The sequence below is a fragment of the Carcharodon carcharias genome, chromosome 19 (assembly GCF_017639515.1).
Source record: "Carcharodon carcharias isolate sCarCar2 chromosome 19, sCarCar2.pri, whole genome shotgun sequence".
Classification (NCBI taxonomy): domain Eukaryota; kingdom Metazoa; phylum Chordata; class Chondrichthyes; order Lamniformes; family Lamnidae; genus Carcharodon; species Carcharodon carcharias.
Window position 1 is genome coordinate 89,169,098 of NC_054485.1, and position 10,497 is coordinate 89,179,594.

The 10,497-nt window shown below is 47.8% G+C and overlaps 1 protein-coding gene across 1 annotated transcript in view; it reads right to left on the minus strand.

Moving 5' to 3' along the window:
- The window catches only part of LOC121291562 (torsin-4A-B-like), a 102,856-nt gene extending 94,120 nt beyond the window's left edge, over positions 1-8,736 (minus strand). The window contains exon 1 of the mRNA XM_041212923.1: positions 8,438-8,736. The gene's annotated coding sequence lies outside the window, so the exon portion shown is untranslated. The remainder of the gene's footprint in view (positions 1-8,437) is intronic.
- Positions 8,737-10,497: the final 1,761 nt, after the last annotated feature.

Genomic DNA, 10,497 nt, shown 5'->3' on the forward strand with positions numbered 1-10,497 from the left:
ATGATCATAGCTGATCATCCAACGCAATAGTCTGCTCTCGCTTTCTCCCCTTTTGCCCCAAGAGCTATAACTAACTCCTTCTTGAAAACATACAATATTTTGGCCTCAACGACTTTCTGTGGTAACGAATTCCACAGGCTCACCACTCTCTGGGTGAAGAAATTTCTCTTCATCTCAGTCTGAAATGGTCTACCCCATATCCTCAGACTCTGACCCCTTTTTCTGGACTCCCCCACCATCAGAAATATCCTTCCTGCATCTATGCTGTCTAGTCCTGTTAGAATTTTATAGGTTTCTATGAGGTTCCCCCCTCATTCTTCTGGACTCCAGCGAATATAATCCTACCCGACTCAATCTCTCCTCATATGTCAGTCCCGCCATCACAGGAATCAGTCTGGTAAACCTTTGCTGCACTCCCTCTATAGCAAGAATACCCTTTCTCAGATAAGGAGACCAAAACTGCATACAATATTGTAGGTGTGGCCTCACCAAGGACCTGTATAATTGCAGCAAGACATCCCTGCTCCTGTACTTGAATCCTCTGGCTATGGAGGCCAACAAACCATTTGCCTTCTTTACTGCCGACTGCACCTGCATGCTTACCTTCAGTGACTGGTGTACGAGGACACCCAGGTCTCGTATCACATTTTTTTTTTTTGCAAAAATATACTTTATTCATAAATCTTCAAAAACATTTCGAACCATTTCAAATCACCATTACAAAAATACAAACAGGTTCAACTTTTACAACATGAAACACAAGGTGTATCAGAAAAAACAATGAATATTTCAATCATTGGCAGACATACATTTTAATCTGTACAGCCTGAGGGGCTCTTTACAGTTCCCAGCCCCCCAGTGCACTGTGGCAGAAAGGTCTTAGACAGCGACCTTTCCCCATTGCGCCTTTGCGGCGGCCGCCCCAAGCTTAACTGTGTCCCTCAGCACGTAGTCCTGGACCTTGGAATGTGCCAGTCTGCAACACTCGGTCGGGGACAACTCTTTGCGCTGGAAAACCAACAAGTTTCGGGCAGACCAAAGAGTGTCTTTCACCGAGTTGATGATCCTCCAGCTGCAGTTGATGTTTGTCTCAGTGTGTGTCCCTGGGAACAGCCCGTAGAGCACAGAGTCCTCTGTTACAGAACTGCTCGGAATGAACCTCGACCAAAACCACTGCATCTCTCTCCAGACCTTCTTTGCAAAGACACAATCTACAAGGAGGTGAATAATGGTCTCTTCCCCACCACAGCTACCTCGAGGGCAACGTGCAGAGGGGGTGAGACTCCTGGCGTGTAGGAAGGATCTTACAGGGAGGACCTTTCTCACCACCAGCCAAGCTACATCTTGGTGTTTGTTGGAAAGTTCTGGCGATGAGGCATTCTGCCAAATGACTTTGTCAGTCTGCTCGGGGAACCATCCCACAGGATCCACCCTCTCCTTTTCCCTCAGGGCCTTTAAGACGTTACGTGCCGACCACTGCCTGACGGACTTGTGGTCGAAGGTGTTTCTCTGCATAAATTTTCCCACGAGGGACAGGTGGTACGGCACGGTCCAACTACTTGGAGTGTTCCACGGCAGCGTGGCCAGACCCATCCTTCGCAACACCGGGGACAGGTAGAACCTCAGCATGTAGTGACACTTGGTGTTTGCATACTGAGGGTCTACGCACCGCTTGATGCACTCGCACACAAAGGTGGCCATCAGTATGAGGGCGATGTTGGGCACGTTTTTTCCCCCCTTTATCTAGAGGCTTGTACATCGCGTCCCTGCAGACACGGTCCATTTTCGACCTCCAGATAAAGTGGAAGATGGCTCGGGTGATCGCCACCACACAGGAGTGTGGAATGGGCCAGACCTGCGCCAATTACAGCAACAGCGAGAGTGCCTCACACCTGATGACCAGGTTCTTACCCACAATGGAGAGGGAACGTCGCTCCCACATGCCCAGTTTTCTCTGCACCATAGACACTCGCTCCTTCCAGTTTCTAACGCGTGCCCTGGTCCCTCCGAACCATATCCCCAGCACCTTCAGGCTGTCAGCCCTGACAGTGAAGGGGACAAAGGATCGGTCAGCCCATTTCCCAAAGAACATGGCTTCGCTCTTCCCACGATTTACCTTGGCTCCCGAGGCCAGTTCGAAACGGTCGCAGATGTGGATAAGTCTGTGCACCGACAGCGGATCCGAGCAGAAGATGGCGACATCGTCCATGTACAGGGAGACTTTGATCTGAGTGCCTCCACTACCTGGGATCATCACTCCTCTTATGCCCGGATCCTTCCTGATGGACTCAGCAAAGGGTTCTATGCAACACACAAAAAGAACAGGCGAGAGAGGGCAGCCCTGCCTGACTCCAGATTTAATAGGAAAGCTATCTGATTCCCATCCATTGATTGAGACTGCACTACTGATGTTAGTGTAGAGCAGTTGGATCCAATTGCGAATTCCCTCCCCAAACCCCATTTTGGAGAGCACATCCACCATGTAGGTGTGTGATATTCTGTCAAAGGCCTGCTCCTGATCCAGGCTGATGAGGCAGGTATCCACACCCCTGTCCTGCACATAGGCAATCGTATCCCTGAGCAGCGCGAGGCTGTCAGAGATCTTCCTGCCCGGCACAGTGCAGGTCTGGTCAGGGTGGATCACCAATTCCAGAGCGGATTTGATCCGATTGGCGATGACATTGGACAGAAGTTTATAGTCCGCATTCAACAGTGAAATGGGTCGCCAATTTCTAATTTCCTCCCTTTCCCCCTTGTGCTTGTAGATGAGGGTAATAATGCCTTTCCTCATGGATTCTGACATACTGCCGGCCAGGAGCATACTCTCGTACACTTCTAGCAGGTCTGGGCCGATCCAGTCCCACAGAGCCAAAAACAAATCCGCCGGCAAGCCATCACTTCCGGGAGTTTTACTCTTCTCGAAGGACTCAAGGGCCTCAGTCAGTTCGTCAGGAGTTAGCGTTTTGTCCAGACTCTCCCGTGTACTGTCATCTAAGACCTCCGTGATAGAGGACAGGAAGGACTGGGAGGCCGTGCTGTCTGTGGGCTTCACGTCATATAATCCGGCATAAAAGGATTTGCTGATCCTCAAAATGTCAGACTGCGATGACTTTACTGAGCCGTCTTCTTCCTTCAGGCTGCTGATCACAGAGCTCTCTGTGTGTACCTTTTGGAAGATGAAGCGTAAGCACGTCTCATCCTGCTCCACGGACCAGACTCTGGAACAGAAGATGATCTTGGAGGCCTCCAAGGCAAAGAGCGAGGCTTGCTGGCTCTTCACCTCTTGGAGTTCCTCCTTGATATCGACCCCCATCGACCGCAGCCAGAGCAGGTTCTGCATGTTTTTCTGGAGTCGGGACATTTCCTCTGTTCGTTTCTAGCTTTCTGGGTGCCTTTGAGGATGAAAAACCTCTTGATGTTTCCCTTGATCAACTCCCACCAGTGTGTCAGTGACTCAAAGTGGGGTTTCATGGTTCTCCAACCTTTGTAATCCCTCTTGAGCTCCTCAATGTTCTCTGGGGTCAGCAGTTGCACTTTTAGCTTCCATGCCCCCCTGCCAACCCCCTGGTCCTTCTCTAAGTGACAGTCAGCCAGTAGGAGGCAGTGGTCAGAGAAGAACACCGGCTTGACGTCGGTGGATCTGACTGCGAACGCACGGGACACAGTCAGGAAGTCTATCCTGGAACAGACGGACCCGTCTGGCCGCGACCAGGTGTATCTATGCTGCGCTCTATCTGCAGGGTTGCTGAAGACGTCGTGCAGCTTGGCATCCTTTACTGTTTCCATCAGGGATCTGGATGTAGCGTCCAATCTGCTGTCGGCCCTGCCGGATCATCCAGCCGCAACGATGATGCAGTTGAAGTCACCGCCCAGAATGACCGGCCTGGAGGTCGCCAGCAGCAGTGGGAGCTGCTGAAAAACCTCCAGCCGCTCAGCCCCTTGTAACGGGGCGTAAACGTTAATTAACCGGAGTGGAGCATTCTTATACATTACGTCTGCTACGAGGAGGCGCCCGCCCACCACCACCTTAACCTGGGAGACGGTGAAGCTGCCTCCCCGCAGCAGAATCCCCAGGCCGGAGGAACGAGAGTCGTTTCCTCTCGACCAGATCGATGGCCCATGGGACCACCATCGTGACCATTGCCTGTAGGAGCTGAGGTGCGGTATCGCACACTCCTGTAGAAACAACAGTTCAGCTTTGACCTTGGCAAGGTAGTCCAAGGTCACAACACATCGCCTAGTAGATTTAATGCTACGCACATTTATGGATACAATCTTTACACCCATTTTAAAGCAGTTAGTCGCTTACCAAACCTGTTGTCTCTGAGAGTTCCTTCATGCCCGTGGTGTGCTCAAATTGCTTCACTTGGGATGGGCTGAGGAAAGCGTCCTGAACCTCCCCATTGGACATGTTCTGCTCGGGTGGCATCTGGGGGTCCGTGCAGAGAGCGGGGTTTGAAATGTCCTCTGTTGGAGAAGCTTCTCCAATCCTCTCCCCCTCTGGGGCGTTGCTGCTCCCGGCTTCCCGGATCTGGGGTGCGCTGAGCGCCTCACTGCTCCCAGATTCCTGGGGTTGTGGTGCACTGGCCTCTTTGGGTTGTGGGCCAAGTTGGGGTGCGCTGGTCTCCTCATTGTCTCCAATGTTCTGGAACTCGGGTGTCTCATCCTCCAACTCCCTAGCGTTTTGCCGCTTCTTCTGTTGGCGCCGCCCTGGCACTTCTTCATCTGAAGAGCTGCTGCTCTTGTTATCCATGTCAGATAGGAGACGCCTCTTGAATCTTGTCTGGGAAGTGGCTTGGTTTCTTTTTCGCCCCTTCTTCCTTTTGGCTCTCTTCACCAGCTGCCACTCCCCCTGCTGCTTTCCCACTGCTGCCTCCTCCTCCTCTGTTGATTCGCTCTCCTGAGGAGTGGGAGGATCAGGGGGCAGTGCTGTTGATTGGCTGTCTGTTGCCCCAATCTTTTCCTCCACCTTGTCTCTCTCTGTGTCCTCCTTTGTCCCGTTGTTCTCCCTGGGGGCCTTGGTGGTTGGAGTGACACGAGGCATTTCGTCTGCTTCCCCCTCGTTGGCTTTAGCTGCCTGTGCGTAAGTACGGCAACGTTTGGGGCAGGTCTTATAGAGGTGACTTGCCTCGCCACACAGGTTGCAGCACTTAGCCTGTTTACAATCTTTTGTCTGGTGCCCTTCCTTTTTGCAATTCTTGCAGAGGACGGCACTGCAGTTGGCCGCCACGTGACCAGACTTGCCGCATGAGCGACAAAGTTTGGGTTGCCCAACAAAGACAAGGTAGCCACTGCTTCCCCCGATAACGAATCTGGAAGGGGGGTGGAAAATGGCTCCCTTACCATCGGTCTTGAGCGTTACCTTAACTGGCGTTTACATGTCCAGATCCCCAAATTATCTTTAACCTCAGTGCAGCTCCCAACCTTATCGAAGTACCTGGTAAGGAAGGTGAGCACGTCAGCGACAGGGATGTAGGGGTTGTACAGATGCACCGTCGCAACCCGTTCATGATGCAACGGTAGAACAAACAGCGGCTCCGCCGTCAGGATCTTCATTTCTGGCAGGTCTTTCTTTTCCTCAAACACCTTCAGGAGTTTGACACAAGCTGCCACTTGCTTGAAGGTCACATCAAAGAAACCAGCGCTGGGGAAATCTCGTATCACATTCCCCTCTCTCAATTTATAGCCATTCAGATAATAATCTGCCTTCCTGTTTTTGCTACCGAAGTGGATAACCTCACATTTATCCACATTATACTGCATCTGCCATGCATTTGCCCACTCAGTCAGCTTGTCTAAATCACACTGAAGCATCTCTGCATCTTCCTCAGAGCTTACCCTCACACCCAGTTTTGTGTCATCTACAAATTTGGAGATTTTACATTTAGTTCCCTCATCTAAATCATGAATATATATTGTGAATAGCTGGGACCCCAGCCCCAATCCCACTGTCACTGCCTGCCATTCGGAAAAAGACCTGTTTTCTATCCATTTCAATGCACTACCCCCAATCCCATGAACTTTAATTTTACATGCTAATCTCTTGTGTGAGACTTTGTCGAAAGTCTTCCGAAAGTCCAAATACTTCACTGGTTCCTCCCCATCAACTGTACTAGTTACATTCTTGAAAAATTCCAGTAGATTTGTCAAGCATGATTTCCCTTTCGTAAATCCATGCTGACCCTGTCCAATCCTGCCACTGTTTTCCAAGTGCTCAGCTATTAAATCTGTTATCATGGACTCTAGAACTTTCCCCACCACCGATGTCAGGCTGACTGGTCTATAATTCCCTGTTTCCTCTCTATCTCCCTTTTTAAATAGTGAGATTACATTAACTACCCTCCAATCTGTAGGAACTGTTCCAGAGTCTATAGAATCTTGGAAGATGACCACAAATGCATCCACTATTTCTAGGGCCACTTTCTTAAGTACTCTGGGATGTAGATTTGCCCCAGGGATTTATCGGCCTTCAATCCCATCAATTTCTCCAACATCATTTCCCTACTAATACCGAGTTCTTTCAGTTCCTCCCTCTCACTAAACCCTGTGTTCCCCAACATTTCAGGTATATTATTTGTGTCCTCCTTTATGAAGACAGAACCAAAGTATGTATTTAGTTGGTCAGCCATTTCTTTGTTCCCCATTATATATTCCCCTGTTTCTGACTGTAAGGGACCTACATTTGTCTTCACCAATCTTCGTCTCTTCACATACCTATAGAAACTTTTACAGTCAGTTTTTATGTTCTCCGCAAGCTTACTCTCATACTCTATCTTCCCCTTCTTAGTCAATCCCTTGGTCTTCCTTTGCTGAATTCTAAACTGCTCCCAATCCTCAGGTCTGTTGTTTTTTCTGGTGAATTTGTATGCCTCTACCTTGGATCTAATACTACCTCTAATTTCCCTTGTAAGCCATGGTTTGGCCACCTTTCCTGTTTTACTTTTGCGCCAGACAAGAATAAACAATTGTTGCAGTTCACCCCTGCGCTCTTTGAACGTTTGCCATTGCCTATCCACCGTCATCCCTTTAAGTAATGTTTCCCAATCCATCATAGCCAACTCAGGCCTCATACCGTCGTAGTTTCCTTTATTAAGATTCAGGACCCTAGTCTCAGAGTCAACTACATCACTCTCCATCTTGATGAAGAATTCTATCATATTATAGTCGCTCATCCCCAAGGGGCCTCACACAACTAGATTGCCAATTATCCCTTTCTCATTACACAATACCCAGTCTAGGATAATAATTAGTTCCTCAACATATTGGTCCAGAAAACCATGCTGTATACACTCCAGGAATTCCTCCTCTATGGTATTGTTAATAATTTGATTTGCCCAATCTATACGCAGATTAAAGTCACCCATAATTACAGATGTTACTTTATTGCATGCATCTCTAATTTCCTGTTTAATGCCATTCCCAATGTCACCACTACAGTTTGGGGGTTTATATACAACCCCCAGTAACGTTTTTGCCCCTTAGTGTTTCTCAGCTCTACCCATACAGATTCCACATCGTCAGAGCTAATATCTTTCCTCACTCTTGCGTTAACTTCCTCTTTAACCTGCAGTTCAACTCCACCGCCTTTTCCTTTTTGTCTGTCCTTCCTAAATACTGAATACCCCTGGATGTTCAGTTCCTATCTCTGGTCACCCTGCAGCCGTGTCCACAAAGCCTTAAGGCTTGTCTTTTTAACATTACTTGTCCCCTTCCCACTATTTTTCACTGAGGCCCTGTTTGATTCTTGCCCTTGATTTCTAAGCCTATCACTTTTCTTATTCCCTTTTCCTTCTTTTGTTCTTAATTCCCCTTCCTCTGACTCCTTGCACAGGTTCCCATCCCCTGCCATTTTAGTTTAAACCCTCCCAACCACTCTAGCAAATGCTCCCTCTAGGACATGAGTCCCGTTCCTGCCCAGGTCAAATTCAATTCTTGAACACTGCTGTGAGCAACCCAGGAGAAAAATCATGGTGGAATTTAAAAAAATAAGAACCTTCCTTATTTCATTTTCATAAAAAAATTTTGGTTTATTAGTCAGACAAAAAAATCTTGGAGGTGAAATAAAAGGCTGCTTGACTGCACTGTGTTGAAGACAGGCGGGCATATGTTTGAATCTTGACCAGCTAGACTCTGCAGCTTTAATTCTCACCACATTTCTGTTCTGAGCTGGGCCACGCAGATTGACATGATTGCAAACCCGAGGATGAACCAGGGCTGCCGGGGTTATCATTTCAGATGTAGGTGGAAAGCATTTTACTGCTGAGGTACGCAAGCAGCCTATCGACGCATCATGGCAGGGCTGTGTGGGAGCGACAGTCAGCAATTTACTCTTCACAGTGGGAGATAACCCTCCGCCCATTTTACGCAACTCATGATCGCAGCAATGGGGCAGGGCACACTCAGTGCTGACAACAACAAGAAAGCGATCTAGACTTACGTCTGCTGGGTTATCATCGGCCTCTCTGACTAGCTGGCGAGACGTCGCATAGCTAGGTAACATGCTGCCTCAGCAGGTTCTGTTCTCTTTCCCAGGTTGGGTTGAGGTGGGAGGGAAAGGTGTCTAGGCCTCTCGGGAGGGTCCACATACATTGAACAATCCTGGATGGGAGCATTCTCACTCACTCTCTCTCTCTCTTGTTCTCTGTAGAAGGGGTGGAGCAATGGATTCCTTTGGCCCTGCAGCTGGTGTATGTTTACAGATAGAGAAGACCAGCAAGAATGTGTGGATTCCTGCAAACACAAATCCTCGCACTAGCTGCTCTCTAGGCTGCGCATTGTTCAGGAAGTTAACTTGCTCATTTCCCTCCTATTCTTGGGACTATCAGATTTCATTGTGTCAACGCCTGGGAGTTCTGCTGGTTCTTCACAGCAAAACATCCTAGGGAGAAAGTTTTTCCAGTCCTGTGTGTTAGAGGCATCGTAGGGAAAACGATTTGCATTTACTTAGCACCTTCAATAAAGTAAAACATCCCAATGCACTTCATGGAAGTGAATATGAAACACGATTAGGATAGATGACACAATGTTTAGTCAAGAGTTAGGTTTTAAGAAGCAGCTTAAAAGAGGTGGGAGATGGAAAGGTTTTAAGATGGATTTCCAGAGCTTGGGGCCTAAGCTACTGAACACAGGCGGTTGGAGTGATTAAAATCAGGCATGCTCAAGAGGCCACAATTGGATGGGCACAGAGATCTCGGAGGATAAATGTCGAACATACGAATGTACAAATTAGGAACAGGAGTAGGCCACTTGACACCTCGAGCCTGCTCTGCCATTCAATAAGATTGCGGCTGATCTGATAATAATCTCAACCTCACATTCCAGCATACACCCGATAACCTTTCACCCCCTTGCTTATCAAGCATCTATCCAGTTCTACCTTAAAAATATTCAAAGACTCTGCTTCCACCTCCTTTTCAGGAAGAGAGTTCCAAAGACTCACCACTCTCTGAGAGAAAACATTTCTCCTCATCTCTGTCCCCTTATTTTTAAACAGTGACCCCTAGTTCTAGATTCTCCCACAAGAGAAAATATCTCTTCCGTATCCAACTTTCCCAAACACCTTCAGGACCTTATATGTTTCAATCAAATTGCCTCTTACTCATGTAAACTCCAGCGGATGCAAGCCCAGCCTGTCCAACCTAGCCTCATAAGACAACCTGCCCATTCCAGGTGTTGGTCTAATAAACCTGCTCTGAACTGCTTCCAATGACTTTACATCCTTTCAGTTCCCAAGGGTAATTAGGGGTGCACAATAAATGCTGGCCCAGCCAGTGACGCCCGCATCCCATGAACGAATAAAAGAAAATCCTTCCTTTCATATGGAGACCAATATTGTACACAGTACTCCAGATGAGGTCTCACCAATGCCCTCTATAACTGAAGCATAACCTCCCTACTTTTGTATTCAATTCCCCTCGCAATAAATGATAACATTTTATTTGCTTTCCTAATTACTTGCTGTACTTGCCTACTAACCTTTTGTGACTCATGCACTAGGACACCAAGATCCCTCTGCATCTCAGAACTCTGCAATCTCTCAATATTTAGATAATAACATTGCCTGAACACTATTAGTATCAACACTGTGAAAATGTTGTGAAAGAACAAGTTAGGAATTTTGGTTTTGAAAGCTTTCCTGTTAACATCTCTGGCTAAACTGAGTATGGTTTAATAACCTGCCCCTTCTAAACCTGCAGAGACACACTGTCCTGTCCTGTTGTTTAAGCTACACCATTTCAGCCATATCCTTTCACATTTACACACACTCACATAATACAGGCATATGTGTTCCACTTGTGTACATTCACTTACATGCATCTAACAGCTTCCCCCCACCCTTAAACCATGAAAACTGATGCAGGAGGAGCAAATGACTTTGTTCTGAGACTGGTCACATCAAACACAATGTGGGGAGACAGTGGCATGGTGGTAATGTCACTGACCTGGTAATCAAAAGGCCTAGCCCTATATTCTGGGGGTGTGGGTTTAAATCCCACC